This window comes from Canis lupus, chromosome 3 (assembly GCF_003254725.2).
Source record: "Canis lupus dingo isolate Sandy chromosome 3, ASM325472v2, whole genome shotgun sequence".
Taxonomy (NCBI): domain Eukaryota; kingdom Metazoa; phylum Chordata; class Mammalia; order Carnivora; family Canidae; genus Canis; species Canis lupus.
The window spans coordinates 15,850,114-15,867,157 of NC_064245.1; the positions used below are offsets into that span (position 1 = coordinate 15,850,114).

Here is a 17,044-nt window from a genome sequence, read left to right on the forward strand (position 1 = left end):
GGCGGCCGCGGCCCGCACCTGGGGACCGGACCACGTGCAGCCCGGGGCCTGCTGGGCTCCCGGGGAAGGACGCCACGGGCCCCACTCGCTGGGGGCGGGCCCCTCTCCACGGCGCTGTGGCTGGCCCGGTGGCCAGGGCCGGCGGGGGCGCCGCAGCCCCCCCAACCCCGCGGCCTCCCTGCGTCCACCGCCTCCCCGGCCTCCTCGCGGCCTCCCGGCGTCCACATCCTCCCACGGCCCCCCCCCCCTCGCATCCTCCCTGCAAACTCCCTGCCTCCATGTCCTCCCCGCGGGCCTCCCCGCATCCTCCCCACATCTGTCCTCCCCGCATCCACGTCCTCCCTGTGTCCACATCCTCCCCACATCCTCCCTGCGTCCGCGGCCTCCCCACGGCCTCCCGCGGGCTCCCCCTGTCCTCCCTGTGGCCTCCCCATCTCCACGCCCTCCCCCCACACCGCCCCACCCCGCATCCTCCCCACATCTGTCCTCCCCGCGTCCTCCCCGCATCCACGTCCTCCCTGTGTCCACATCCTCCCCGCATCCTCCCTGCATCTCCCCGCGTCCACGTCCTCCCTGTGTCCACATCCTCCCCACATCTATGTCCTCCCTGCATCCTCCCCGCATCCACGTCCTCCCTGTGTCCACATCCTCCCCACATCCTCCCTGCGTCCACGTCCTCCCTGCGGCCTCCCCGCGGCCTCCCCACGGCCTCCCGCGGGCTCCCCATCTCCACGCCCCCCCCACACCGCCCGACCCCGGCCTCCCCTTGGCCTTCCCTTGGCCTCCCCACGTCCACCCCGCGTCCGCGTCCTCCCCGGGGCCACGTGCCCCTCGTCTCCAGCGTTGCTCCCCCCGCGCCGGCGCTCATCTCCCTCATCCTGACGGGCGGCTCTCCACTTGCTCCTGGACCAGGGCGACGCGTCCTAATGGCTCTTCCTGCCTCAGGTCTTGATCCCCTTCAATCACCCCCCCCCCCCCCCCCCCCCCCCCCACCGAGTGATTTTCTGAAATGTGAGTCTGGCCTTATCAGTTCCCAGTCCAAACGCTAGAACGGCTCCCCGGTGCCTTCAGGTTCAGTCCAGTTTCCTTAATGGCCCTTCGTGGTCTGTCCCCTGCCTGCATCTCGGGTCCCCTCTCTCCTCCTCCTGATAGTTTGTGCTCTTTGCTGAGCCATGTGGAATTTCGAATTTCAGCTCCTCGAATGGAACATGCTTTCTTGGCCCCCTCTGGGGTTTGCTTGCGCTTCTCCCTTTTCAGAAAGGCTATTTTGCGTGGTTAGTTCAGAGCAAACGAGACTTGCCTGCACTGGAATCCTGGCTCCCGGTTTCCCAGTCCATCACCTTCCTGAACCTTGATGGTGATGATGACAATGATAATGATGATGATGACAGTGGTGATGTTAGTAACAGTATCTCCATTTTGACGTTATTACCAAGATTCAATGAGTGGGAGCCAGAACCATGCCTGGGCTCTAGTAACCACTTGGTAAGTATTAGTGGTCTATTACTTCTCACCTGATTAGACAATGTTTCTCTAAGAGTCCTTGCGTGGGTCTCTTCATCCGGTAGGCACACTTTCTGTGTTTCCACAGTACCCTGCATACCCTTGTGGTGATCGCTATCACACACTCTTTGGTAACTACTTCTCTATTTACCTCTCTGCCCTGGCTGGTTATATATTTCTTGAGATTCGAGTTTTATTTTGCTCACCATTGCTTCTCCAAGGCTCTAAAACCGAGTCCGGCTGATAATAAGTGCTCAATAGGCAACTTGGTTTCCAACACAGAAAATCTTTGCTTTTCAAGAACTAAGATTTCAGGAAAAAAAGGAGATTCAAAGTCTGTATTTTGCATGTTCTATCATGGCAATGTATTTTAAGGAAGTATTTATATTTAACTAGGATGGCGTGTTGAACTAAGGAGACGTATAGCTGGTTGGATTTCTCTCCTGTAAACTACAAAAACCAATAAGGAGACAATTATAAATCGCTTCCCTAGAAAAAAATCAAAGTCAGCCTGAGGTTATTGCCATGTGACTAGTACCATCAAGGATTTCCACTCCTCTAAGGGTCTTAATAGACAAGAGAAATGGAAAGAGAGAAAGATAATGCTCTTTTTAAAATGTGAGAGAGCTATAAAGACTCTTGGCTTAGTAAGGGGGAAAGGAGCTGGTGAGGAGGAACCAGGAAAAGCCTCTCCAATATAAATCAGATTCCTCTTCTTGTTCTCTCTTGCTTTTTTCAAGACCAATGTCTGAGCTCTGTCATTCTATCAGTCTTTATTTCTGTTTCCATTTGTCTTCCTGTGCTTGCCGCTGCTCCTCCTCCTGACATTTGTCCTCTTAGTGAGTTTGAGAAGCTATTGGTTGGAAGATGGTAGATGCGAGATCATTTCTACTGTGGATCTACTTTAAACCTGTAAGATAAAAATGTTCCTGAAAATGACATATTTAATTCCTTACTTTTTTTTTTCTGTCCTGATCCAAGTCAAGAAGAACATATCTAGAAATAAGTAACACTAGTTTTGTATGGAACAAATTTTTTTTTCAGTGAAAGAACTAATCCCAAGAGAAATTTTTATCATGAGTGGAGGGGCAAAAAGAGGAGGCATTTCTAAGGTGTAATTCATATTCCCTTTGTCCATCACCTTTAATATCTTTGGTTGCATGGATCCTCGTAATCAGAAGGGCATCTCTTTTATGGAAGGGGAAAATGTATCAAAGTTGGTTGGTAGAAATAATGTAAGTGATGAGTAAATTTGGTGGAAATGAACAGGGAAACTGAGACTAGTGGAAAAACACAAGACAACGAAGAAAAGACAGCAAATGTCTGTAATCTCATGACGGGTTGGAAGCAAGCCAAATGACCAAGCAGAGAGTCAATACTTGATGAAGCGTTCACTGCATCTGCATCATTTCTAGTTACAGGTCTTCTTCAACTTACAATGGGATTATGGCCCAATAAACCCATAATACATTGAAAATATTGTGTCAAAAATGCACTCAATACACCTAACCTACTGAACTTCATCCTACTGAATATCATAGCTTAGCCTTGCTTACCTGAGATGTTCTCAGAACACTTCTGTTAGCCTATAGTTGGGAAAAAATAATCCAAAATAATTTTGTAAAAAATTATTGAATATTTCATGTAATTTATTGAACACTGCTGAAAGTGAAAAACAGATTGGCTGTATGGGTACAGAGTGGTTGTAAGTGTATCGGCTGTTAACCCTTGTGATCATGTGGCCGAATGGAAAGTGTGGCTCACTGTCGCTGCCCAGCATCATGGGAGAGACTCATACTGAATATCACTAGCCTGAGAAAATATCAAAATTCAAGGTACAAATTCTACGGAGTATCACTTTTGTATCATGTAAAGTCGAAGATTCCTAAATTGAACCATAATAAGTTAAGGACCATCTCTACTTTAGAATGATTCCTCCTAACTTCTCTTTTTACTTTTTAATTTTTTAAAGTTTCAAGTATAAAGAAAAGCAGAGAGGATAGTATGATGAACATCTATATTTAAGCAGTTAGGGCCCTGGCAAGAAAGAGAAGGCACGCTCAAACAGGAGGATTTGAAGAGCGTTTAAGAAAGGGACTATTTATGAAGGTGTGGGCAGGGTTTGGGGACCCACCAAGAGATAGTGTAGGCTTGGGGAGCTACTAACAGCGGGGTTTGTTATCTTCACAGGCCTGAAGACATGAGAATGAGTAGCAGTTACTTAAACCTGCAGAAGCTGCTTATGAGGAGTGGCAAGGAGGGAGCCAGGGTAATACATGCTCCATCTTTTTGTCTTTTTTTCCCTCCAGCTCTCCTGCAGGTACTTCTTTTGGTCAAGCCCACCAGGAAGTCAGAGGTTATAGGAGTCCACTAATGTGGTTCACCAACATCAGCTTCCTAGGGAATGCAGTGGGGTGAGAAGAGTGAAGGTATATCTATACAGGACAGAGAGAAGATATTCAGCACAGTACGTGTAGAAGAAAGAACTCCTCTCTAGAGGTGGAGACACATAGGATCTAACTTGTTTTTCAAGCTTTAGGTTGCAATCTATTAGTCAGTTGTAAAAACAGTTTAGTGGATGTTGGCTAGCATTTGAAAAGAAAAACAGAATAGAAAATATTAGGATGAATCTGATGCAGCAAGGGTGTGCACGTGTGCGTGTGTGTGTGTGTATATGCACATGGGCCTAAATTCACACTAGGTGGACATATATTTCTTACTGTTGGTCATAGTAAAAGAATATTTAGCCTGACTCAGAAAGGGCAAAGGGCTCAAGCAGGCATTTCTCCAAAGAAGATATACAAATGGCAAACAAGCACATGAAAAGATACCCCATCATTAATTATTAGTTATTATATTAATTTTTTATTAAATATTATCAAGCCCCTTTTAGGATAGGCATTGTAAAAAAAATCCCCCAACAAAAAACAAATGGAAAAGAATGATCAGTAAGGATGTGGAAAAATTGGTGGTGCTTGTGCTCTATTGGTGGGAATGTAAAATGGTGCCACCACTGTGAAAAACATATGGTGGTTCCTCAAAAACTTAGACATACAGTTTCCCAGATATTTCACTTCTGAGTTTATATTCAAAGGAATTGAAAGCAGGATCTTGAGGAAATAGTTGTGCACCCATGTTCACAGCAGTATTATTCATAACGGCCAAGAGGTGGAAATAACCCAGGTGTCCACTGATTGATAAATGAGTAAACAAAATGTGGTTTATACATAGAATGGAATATCATTCAGCCATAAAAAGGAAGAAATCCTGACCCGGGCTACAAAATGGTTGAACCTGGAGGACATTGTACTAAGTGAAATAATCCAGTTCTCAAAAGACAGATTCTATATGATCCTACTTAATGAGGTGCCTAGAGTAGTCAAATTCATAGAGACACAAAGTAGAATGGCGGTTGCCAGGGACTGAGAAGAAGGGGAAATGGGGAGTTGTTGTGAAATGGGTACAGAATTTTAGTCTTCAAAGATGAAAAGAGTTCTGGAGATGGGTTGCATGACACTGGGAATTGACTTAACACTACTAACCTCTGCACTTGGTAATGATTAAGATGGTGTTTTAGGCTGAATTGTGTGTTCAGCCCAAATTAATTAATGTTGAAGTCCTAACTCCCCAGTGTCTCAGAATGTGACTATATTTGGAGATAGGGCCTTTAAAGATGTAATTAAGTTAAAATGAAACCCTTAGAGTAGGCCCAATCCAATCTGACTAGTACCCTTAAGAGGAAATTTGGACACAGAGAGATTCCAGAGACATGCGCACATAGAACAGAGACCAAGGGAGGAAACAGAAAGTGGTCATCTGCAAGCCAAGAAGAAAGGACTCAGGAGAAATCAAATCTGCCGACACCTTGATCTTGGATTTCCCAACTTCCACAACTATGATAAAATAAAATTTCTGATGTTTGAGCCATCCGGTCTGTGGTATTTGTTATGACAGCCCTAGAAAACTAATACAGATGGTAAACTTTATGTTATGTGTAGTTCTATCACAATTTAAGAAAATGTGGAAAACAATGGTCTAGGTGGCTTTATTTGGAAGAAATCTGCAGAGAACTTTGTGAAGCAATAAATGATGAGATCGCAAAGAAAAAAATTTGTATTCTGTTTAAAGAGATTTGACTGGGACTGTGGGTTGAGATACGTTGAGAACTGTAGACCTGTTCTCTAAGTTTGAATGAGGTCAGCATGGGTATAAACCAAATGTTGGTGGGCTCTACTTACCTTGTTCAATGTAATCATTGGTTGGGAGGAAGATCTTGAGGAAGCAGTGTGGGTTCTTAAAACTTAGCCACTAGTACAACTCTCAATCATGACACTAAGTTTATTAATAAACTTTTCTGTGCTTAGCATAGCGTTAGGGGGATATTGATCAGAGAAGTTAAATATTATTCCCATTATTTTTTATTATGTGTTGCCAATGCCACTGTATTTGTTCTTTTCAACATCCTGTCCTGCAGTTTTCTTGGCCTTTTTTTTGCCCAGATATCAAAAGAGCCCAACATTGGCACCAGCAGTGCAAAGACTGGCAACACCTTGAAGTTCTCCTCTTCTGTACGTGTCTGGTTTTCACCTTCTTACAGACATCCTGTCTGGGCGCAACCAGTCCTGTCAGCTGGGTAGCTATTTGAGTTCTTTAGCAGAGCCATCTCCCCTCTTGGGGGCCGACGGCTTCCTGGAGGAGAGGATGAGCTCAGAGCAGCACCCCTGCAGGGGGTCCACTCCGTGGACTTGCTCTGCCTTCTTGGATCCACTGACATCCCAATGGTCCATGCCACCTTCTTGTGGATGCCAGGCACCTACCCATAAGTCCAACGAGCTGAAGCCCTTGCCTACTGGCACTTTGGTGTGCTACCTCCCTGTGGGGCACCTTACCATGGGCCAGGTAGGTCCACTTGGCAGTGTGACATACCTGGGTTTCCCAGGCCTTACGTCTGTAGATCTTCCACACCATCTGGTTGAACCATGTGGCCACATGCTGCTGCCACTCCTCTTGGAAATGGGGCTTCAGGATTATGCCATTCCAGCTGGGCTACATAGCTGCTGCCCACAGGCCTCCTCCCAGAGAGAGTGGCCAGTGGAAAAGCACTGGTGCTGCAAAGCATCCTGAGGTGGTCTATTCCCATTTTACAGACGAAGAAATTAAGGATCACAGATGTTAGGTTGTTTAAGTACCTATACCTCGTAACACATAATTAACACGTAACTGTGTTTGAAGCAGGGAAAAACATGAACAGTTTTACACTTTAGCTGGTGCAGTATCTGAGAGAAGTATCTAATAGGAAACAATCATGTGGTAAAGGCCTTTTAAGTAATAGGAAGAAAATATTTTCTGTACCACACATATTGGAAGTCTTCCTATTCCTGTGGGAAGTGGTGGGGATCCATAAAACCTTTAGAAACTTGCTTGTGGTTAGGCTTTTGGGTTTGTTCACAGCAGTCTTTTAAATCAACTTTATTGAAATCTCATTGACATAGGATAAATGCATGCATTTTATGTGTTGAGTCATTGACTTTTGACAAATATATACACCGATAAGCCATTACCAAAATCAAGACAAAGAACTTTTCCATCGCTCCCCAAGTTTCTAACAGTTCCTTATCAGTTATCTTCCCTGCTGCACACTCCTATCTCCTTCTCCTCCTCCTCCCTACCCATCTACCCCTGCCATTCCCGCTCTAGAGAAGTACTAATTTATTTCTATATTATAGATGAGAATTTCCCCCCTCTGGAATTTTGTATAAATGAAATTTTACACTATCTAGTTTTTCATTTGTTTGTTTGTCTTCTTTGTCCTGGCTTCTCTCATTCAGCAAAATGTGTCTGAGATTCATTCATGATGTCTATGTATCAATACTTTATTCCTTTTTATTTCTTTATTTCTGGGTAGTGTTTCATTGTATAAATATACCACAATTGGTTTATCCATTTACCTACTGAAGGACATTTGAGTCTTTTCCTTCCAGTTTTTGGCTATCATGAATAAAGCATCCATGAATACTCAAGTACAATTGTTTGCTTGGACATATCCTTGTATCTTTCTCGGCTAATTACCTATGAGTAGTTTCGCTGAGTTGTAGGTACATGTTTAGCCTTGTAAGGAACTGTCAGACTGTTTTCCAAAGAGTCTTTTTAAATACTCTGATGCATTCCCATCACTACCATATAAGAGTTTCAGTTGCTTCACATTGTCACTAGCACCTGGTATTGTTGGTTTTTGAAATTTTAGTCCCTGTGGTGGGAATATAGTAGTTTCCCATTGTGGTTTTAATGTGCATTTCCCTGTTAACTGAAGATGTCAAAAACATTTTCACATTCTCATTGGCTATTTGTATATCTTCTTTTGTGAAGTGTCTATCCAAATTTTTTTTGTCCATTTTTAAGTATTTTTTAAAAAACATTTTATTTATTATTTATTTATTTATTTATTCATTTATTTATTTATTTATTTATTTATGAGAGACATACAGAGAGTGGCAGAGACATAGGCAGAAGGAGAAGCAGGGTCCCCTCAGGGGAGGCTGATGCAGGACTCAATCCCAGGACCCCAGGATCATGACCTGAGCCGAAGGCAGATAGATGCCCAACCACCGAGCCACCCAGGTACCCCTTTTTGTCCATTTTTAATTGGGTTATTTGTTTTAACATTGAGTTCTAGGAATTATCTTCATAGTCTGGATATAGGCACTTTTTCAGATATATGTTTTGTAAATGTTTTTTCCAACCCTATGGCTTGCCTTCCCATTTTCTTGGTGGTGTCTTCTGAAAAGTTCTATATTTTGATGAAGTCTAGTTTATTAACTTTTTTCTTTTATGGTTATTGATTTTTGTGTCCATTGGAGAAATTATTCCCTGTCTCAAAGTTATGAACTTTCCTTCTATCTTAGAAATTTTGAAGCACATATTTTATAGTAGATATTTACTATGGAGCAGTGTTATATTAACTAAAAAATTAAAAAATAGCAAAAGTAATAATCAGATACAGCTCATGGTTATAGGCTGAAGGTAGTGATTTGAGCAATTTTAGTTTTGGAGACAGAAATGACTAAAATTAGTATATTACCTCTGCAAGATGAAATTCCTAGCCAGTCATTGCATGGTGTGGCACATTATTGGAGCTGAACTTGTGAGGGTTGCATCTATGCATGGTAGAGAACAAAATGAGAATAGAGGCAAACCAAAACTAGAATCAAGGCAGATATGGCACCAATCTGACCAAGGGTTCTGCTAATATGGGAGTGAGGACGGATAGTTAAAAGCAGGTGTATATTATTTATAAGTTTTATATGTATGAATATATATATATATATACACACACATAGACATATATGTGCTTAAATTAACTTTAGCAAATTGTATGTACTTTATTTTGAAACATCAGTCACTTTTTTCCTAATGAAAATTCTTCAATAATTTATCCACTCAAGGCTTGATATAGTGATACCTGCATTGAGAATACCAACCAACATTCTAACACACAAGCAAAAGTCCTTTACAGAGGCACATGAGGGGCTTTATTTGCTTCGAACATGGAACTTAGAGCAGATACCTTTAACAGCAGGGAGAAAATCATGATATTTCTTTGCCACCTAGGTTTCTGATGAGGTGAATAAAAGAAGAACCACTTGTCCATTTGAGAGCTAAACTTGAATTGAACATTTCTTTACCTTCTGAAATGTTCAGTTAAGTGCTTTTACACTTCAATTTTCCAGCCTGGGCCAAGACCAAAAATGCCAAAATGATATGAGAAAGGCTGTTCTTACTGTTTTTCTGGCTGGGATTGGAAGAGAAAGTGCCAGCAATCTTGTAAGAAAGCCTGTTCTCGAAAGATCTGCAACCCAGTTTGCAGAATCAAGGGGTTTGGATAGTTCAGATGAGTTTGGCTGAGTGTCCTGGTGTGTTCATCCGAATAACACCCTGCAGAAAGCATTTTGTCTTATCAAAGTCAACCACAGAATACTTTGTGTACTTCTTCAGACATCTTAACCATCATGTGTGCCCATCCAGATAAACCGCTAAAGGCTAGCTGAACACTGCCAAATTGAAATGTTTGAGTATGATCCCTACAACTAGGATTCAGATTTCAACTTGAAATAATGAAAATAGTAATCACAGCGATAATTTTATAAAATGTTTATAGAATTGGCTCCAAAGTGCATCAGAGTCTTTAAAATACAGAAGGCATTAGAGATAACTTAGCCTAACGTCTCATTTTATACTTTAGAAATTTAAAGTTCAGGGAGATGAGGTTATTTGCCCACAATCATGTAGCAAGCTAGAGACAGTGTCCAGCCTGGAAAATAAAATCCTTTCTTTCCTATAATACATCATTATGTAGGCTGGGTGATTTGTTCTCTATCATATATGAGCCCCAAAAGAAAGAAAGTATCTATAAAGTTATTATGTGGTCATAGTATGGCAAGTAAAAAGGAAATTCATTAGATGTGCTGGAATGGAAGATTATCACTTCAGTATTTAGGGCTGGAGAGCCAAACAATATATTCAGATCTATTAAAACGCCTTATTGATATGCTTGTTTTAGTATATGTTAATTATTTGGCAACATTATATGCTAGAAGACATTCTTTCTAAAAAATTTTCATTTTGAAAGAATCTTGCTAGAAGGGAAGTTAATGCCTTGGGAGCCTGAGTTGGGAATTCTTATTCACACTCATCTATTCAAGAAGCAGCAGTGGAAGCAATCATTCCTCATGGCCATCATCCTTCCCACATCCCAGGTAGGATGGCCATTATTGTTATTATTATTTATTATATTTTTAACAGGCTCTGCTGATTGATTTGATTAAAGAAAGTGTTTGGAATATAAATAGCATTTGTAAAGAATATTATTTTATTTCCTCATTGGTAAAAATTGGACTCGGTCTCCATAATCTCTAGGTCCCTTTTATCTCTAATATATTAGGATTCTATGCATCTGGGTCCTCTGTTACACACCTTCTATTTCTCAGCCAGCCAGCCAGCCACTCTGTATCCCATACATTTGTATGGGGACCCCAAATACTATGGGGACCTGACATGAATGAACATACATATACTTCCAACGTGACTATATCATATCACCTTAACCATAGGAAAAGTCCTTCTATGTGCATAGCACATGCACTACAGAGTTTCTATAATAGGGAACACTTCAAAATTATGGTAAACTTTGTACTGAATTGGACACGAAGGACCTTGGTGACCTCAACCCTGTCAGCACCATTGTTTCTGTACTACCAGGAGAAATACCTACCTGCTGGAGTGATATAAAGGAAGCTGTGCTTTTCACCAGAGCTGATAAGTTATTCTTAAAGCATTTAAATAAAAGCGTAATCCCTCACGACTGTGGGTTTGGATAATGTAGGCACAATGACTTTTTTATAATCCAACGGAAAGATATATTATTCATTAGATGATAGCAGTACAGTTGATTTTACTCATTTTATTTACTATCACTGGTTTTATTTAGCAGATGTCACAATGTAAGCAATTTCTATTAAAGGGAGTATTCAACAGTTGGAAACAGGGCTTTCAAGTGAAACACCTGGTTCAGAAATGGTATATGTACATCCTGTGTGATAACAAACTTAATCCAAAGTACGTATTTTTCATAAAATCTTACCTAATTCTCTACCCTTTATATAGCTCTCCATTTTACTTTGCAATTTTAAAAAACCACACAAAACAATTCTTCAGCACTAGGTCTTATTATGAAACACAGTATATATTAGAAGCATCTGAGCCCACTTCTTTTTTTTTTTTTTTTATTTTTATTTTTTTATCTGAGCCCACTTCTATGAGGAATTTAAAATAGTCAAACTTATAGGAGCATAGTTTGGTGGTTGTCAGAAGCTGGGGGAGGAAGCACTGGTGAGGTGTTGGTCAAAGGGACAAAATTCAGTTATGTGAGATGAGTAAGTCCTAGCGATCTACTGTACAGCATGGTACATAGAGTTAACAGTACTGTTCCGCATATGTAAAAATTTGCTAAGAGCATAGATCTTATGTCAATTGTTCCTTTTTTTAATTAAGATTTTATTTATTTATTCATGAGAGACACAGAGAAAGAGGCAGAGACATAGGCAGATGGAAAAGCAGGGTCCCCAAGAGGAGCCCAATGTGGGACTTGATCCCAGGACCCCAGGGTCACGACCTGAGCCAAAGGCAGATGCTCAACTACTGAGCCACCCTGTCAGTTGTTCTTATCACACACACACACACACACACACACACACACACACTAAAGAGGGCAGGAGGAAACTTCTGGAGGGGATGGCATAGATTGTGGTGATGGCTTAACGGGTGTACACTTATCTTCATATTGATCATGGTGGATGCATTAAGCATGCACAGCTTTTTGTATGGAAGGGAAGGAAGAAAGAAGGGAGGGAGGGAGTGAGAAAGAGAAACCTAGGAGACTAAAGAGGAGCTAACTCTCTGTTGGATCAGAAAAGCAGCATCTTTTCAATAATCTTGAGCGTTGGCAAAGTAGGATCAGTGTGTCAGAGGCAGCAAGAGAGGTCATTAAATGAGGTGGTGGCCACTCGCAGCGCAGTTTCCAGGCATACGTGAAGCAGGCTTCTGGTAGGTCATCCTCCTGGCTCCCTTCCTTTACCCTTTCTCTCTGCAAGTACCCCCTGTCCCCTCTCCTCTGGCTGCTGGGCTGTCTGCCCACTGCTACTCTCATACAGTCCTTCCCTTTCTACAGCCCTTCTCTTCCCTCTGGTCGGAAACACCCATCCTTTGGCAGTTACAGATTCTCAGATTAAATAATACATACCTTCAGGATACATGTAGGAAGTGTACCCTGTATTTGCATTTTGAAAAAGCAGATGATTAACCCTAAACACAGACAAAATTAGCGTGAGAATGTTTGTAAGTAGGAAAAGGTTTTCTAGTGTTTTCCCCTACCCCAACCCACTGGGATGTCAATGGATTTCCAATAAATTCCTAAAAATAGTTCTTAATAAGGAATTACTTTTCTTCTAAAACTTTGCAGACTCTCTTTCCTGGCCTATAAACTCCTAAGGAGGGTAAAGAGTTGTGCCTTCAGATGCCAGGAATTGGCCAAACTAGGTAAATAAGACTGGAATACCCTCCTTTTTCTTGATAGTAGTCATATTTTGATATTTATTTCATTTTTAAAATGAGTAATAGATTTCATAGTTTAAGAATTTAACAAGAGTGAAAATGAGTGCAAGGTTTTCCTCTCCTCAGCCCCCATCCAGTAGTTTCCACCCCTATACGAAATAGATAACCTCTGTTATTAGCTTCTTGTGCAGACTTCTAGATATTTAAAGTGTTTATGTCTGTGAATATTAACACTATTCCTTTCCCTGCTTAAAAAAATGTAGCATACTATGTACACTTTAGTATTTTTCCCCTCATTATATCTTACGTATCTTTATATACTATGGAACATCCCCATTCTTTGAAAAAACTTTCTTCTTATGGCTGAACATATCCCATTATTTAGATGTGCCATGATTTATTTAAACAGTTCTCTATTGACAAACTTTTAGATTGTTCCAATCTTCTGCTATTATAAGAACTGCTGCAGTAAATAACCCTGCACATTCATGATTTTGCCCATGTGTGAATATATCTGTAGAATAAACTCCTAGAATTGGAACTGCTGAGTCAAAGAGTACATGCATTTGTAATTTCAATAAATATTGCCAAATTGCCTTCCAGAATGATTATACCTATTTACACTCCCACCAGCAATGAATCACTGCTCCCATTTCTCTATATCTTGCCAACCCTAAGGGTTGTCAAATTTTTGGATTTTTACCAACCTGATAGTGAAATATGGTATCTTGATGTAGTTTTAATTTGCATTTTTTCTATGTGGGAGTGATTTGAGCATCGTTTCATATGTTCATGAGTCATTTGTATTTCCTTTTCTGTGAACTATTACTCACTTTGCTAATAGAGGTTTTTTTTTTCTTTTTAATTCTATGGTTTCTTTGTAGGTTAGAGTTGAGTTCCTTGTAAGTACAGTGAACTGCAGATACCTTTTCCTAATTTGCTGTTTGCCTTTTTACTTAAGAGTTGTTTTAAAGACTGAATCATGTGGGTAATTGCATTAGTACTTCCTGTAGTTTTGCCTGCACACACAGCTATGGATGAAGATAGATAGGTAGATAAATAGATTGTGTGTGTATATGTAGATTTTTTAAATGGCCCTCTTTTTTTCTTGGAGTGTAAATACTAACACACAAGCAGGTCATGTATTAACCCTTCCTGTAGCCAGAGGAGTGCAAGCATATTATCGAAAAGAGGTTCACAGAGTTTATGAAGTTGCCATTGGCACTAGAAAAATGACTGAGACATTGAAACTTTACTCCCCGGGATGCCTGGGTGGCTCAGGGGTTGAGCATCTGCCTTCAATTCAGGGTGTGACCCCAGAGTCCCAGGATCGAGCTCTGCATCGGGCTCCCCACAGGGAGCCTGCTTCTCCCTCTGCCTATGTCTCTGCCTCTCTCTGTGTGTCTCTCATGAATAAATAAATAAATAAAATCTTAAAAAAAAGCCTTACTCCCAAAGTTCATAATTTGGTAACAAGGGTGGCAAAGTTGTGCAGGCAAGTAAAGAAATACAGTAGAGGGGTGCCTGGGTGGCCCAGTTGGTTAAGTGTCTGACTCCTGGTTTCAGCTCAGGTGGTGGCCTCACGGGTCCTGGGATGGAGCCCTGCGTGGGGCTCTGTGCTCAGCAGGGAGTCTCCTTGAGATTTCTCTCTGCCCCTCCCCCCACTCTGTCAAATAAATGAATGAATCTTGAGAAAAAAGAAATGCAATAGAGGAGAAGACATAAATAGAAACAGGTAAATAAAGAATGAAGACATAGCAGAGATAATGTGCAATTAGCTGTGAGCACCGTGGTCTGGGAGTAGGGAGGGTGGCCTGAGCCACTGTGACCTGTGGCATCATTAAACCGCTTCCATCAATCAACCTTCAGTGCAGAACAGAGACTCTGCTCTGGGTGTTTTAAGCAGAAAGGAATTTAATACAGGGGATTATGAATTTACAAAACTACTGGGAGAGACTGGAGCAATGGAATCAAGGAGCTGCCCTTGCTATCGGGTTTCTGGTTGTCCCATTGCCCCTGCAAGTGTTAGAAGTGGTGGCACCCAGGCTCCTGTTGCTTCTGCTCCGCTGCCTCTCCCCCAAGTCACTGATGGGCAGCGAGGAGAGTGTGGACCCCAGTCACTGCCAGCACGTGGGGCTGTCAGAGCCCATTGAGTGCAGCTGCCACAGGAAAATAGCCTCTCCTGTGTTTCAGATTTGTCACAGGTCCATCTCTTTTGGCCAAATCCAACTGCACCTGGAACTCCAGCTGCAGGGGAGCCTGGGAAATGTAGTTTTATTCTTTTCAGCCCTTGTAATTCAGGGTGTGTGGTGATGGATGCCCAGTAATTAACAATTTCAGTCACTTTGGGATGTATTTATCAGATCATCAAGTGTAAAGCAAGTGACTAAAGACTGAGTATAATTAAGTTGATACATTTTGTCGGTCTGGAGGAAGCTTAAGGGGCTTCTAGAAAATGGGATTTTTCAGGAGCTCATCTGGCAGGAAACCTGATAGTCAGGAACAGAAAGATTGAGGACATGGGGCTTTAGAGCATGGATAGGACTGGGGGAATTATCAAGGGAATAGTTGGGAGGGTTGAGGAAGGATGAGTTGGTGTTCATTATTATGACGTAGGCATATCCAATGATGATAGGAATAACAGTGAAAATAATAACATGATTTAACAGATAATGTGTGTGAAAACCTGTGGTAAGGCCATAAAGCCCTGATGATAAATAATACTGGAGGTGGGTGTTATTCTCATTTATATGCTAAAAAAGAGGTTTTACAAAGTTGGCCATTTGTCCAAGTTTACTTTACTGTACTTCCGAACTTGAATCTTTCCTTCGCCCTTTCCCATCTCCCTCCTATTCTCCATCCCTTTGTCTTTCTTGTGACTCACTGAGCATTTACCATCTTCTGGGCCCTTTGCTTAGATGGTCAGGACGAAATCCTTTCCTTCAAGGAGGCCGTAGCCTTCCATGCAGGCTACCTGATGTTCACTTGGCATTTTCTTCATCATATATTTGCCTCTCAGAATTCTGTCATTGGCACTGGACTTTTGTCAGGAAGCTGGCCACTTTCATCCCACCTAGAAAACACACAAACCCAAACAAGACTTGGGCCTGTTCTAACAGGGGGGTGGTATGTAGCAGTTGAGCATGGCTTCCCTGTGGACGTATGGGTCATAGGGATTTTGTAGAGAGTTGCCTACTTGTGTAAGGGTTGTTGGGATTTGACTCCTGGGAAAAAATAAAAGGGAAGACTAAAAACGGCTACAGACTATCTCCAGGATATTAGAGTGAAGCTAACCACATAAAAGACACATGACATTTGCCTGTGAATAGATAGACTGAGCATTTTGGTTCTTATGCTGGTTTTTAGCTGCCAGTGATTCTTGTGGCAACCATCCAAGTTTTCAGGACACTATCACATTTTTAAGTTTTCCTAATGAATTATAATAACATTTCTGTAGTTTACATCAAATTGTGTTGAATGGCATTTTTAGCAAATTGTGTCACTTTGTGAATTTCCAAATTTTACAAAATTTCTGTGCCAAAAAATAATCAGTGAAAATGATTTTGTGTGAAACTTTTTGAAAGCCAAGTTTAGCTGATTTTGCTAAACAGCACAAGCAAACAATTTATTCAGTCTTTCTCCAAGTCCTTTTTCTGTGCCTTGTTCTTTGCTTCCAGACCCTCTCCCTCCTCCCCCTTTCTAAGCTTCTTTCACTCTGTTTACTGGCCTTTGTTTCTGCTTCTAGTTTGTCTTTCTCTAACATTATCTGCCCTCTCCGCACCCCTCCACCCTTAGCTATACCAAGCCTTGGGCTATGGTTTTGGGTTGAGGGTCACGGAGGTCATGGATTTTCCACTGAAAGAAAGAAAGAAAAAAGGGGGAGAAAAAAGGAATGATCACTTTTGCTCTCTCTTCTGCCCTTGGTGCTGAGAAATTCACTTGAGATCAGTATCCCAGCCAGCATTATTACTGTGGGATGGAGACAAACACAGTGCTCACCACAAGAAAGGCCATAATAATGTTGCTGAGGATAAAAGAACCTACTTCTCTATGCCTGGACTCGTATTTTAAGATCCTTGCATGTGGGTGGTTAGACTACGGTACTAGGTTTTTGAGCATGTCCTTCTGAACTGCCCTGACTGTTTCCCATGGGAGAAACAGTGAAGAGGAGCGGAGACAGCATGCATTTCACAGTCAGGGGTCCTGGGATGAATCCTGGCTCGCCAGCCACTTAATCCTCCCAGTGTCAGTATTCTTTGCTACCAAATAAAGAAACTAGCTTGATATAGCTCCAACAGTATTGCTAACAACGCAGTTCCCATTAATTGAATAATTACTATATGCCAGACGTTCTATTAAATACTTACACGCCTTGTTTCAAACTCTTTTTACAATACTAGGCAGTAGCAATTATTACCCCCATTTTATGGATGAG

General features: G+C 41.8%; 1 pseudogene; it reads right to left on the reverse strand.

Annotated features, from left to right (window-relative positions):
- Positions 1 to 1,026: 1,026 nt before the first annotated feature.
- Positions 1,027 to 6,555, reverse strand: LOC112653827 (60S ribosomal protein L13-like; annotated as a pseudogene).
- Between the last annotated feature and the right edge of the window lie 10,489 nt (positions 6,556 to 17,044).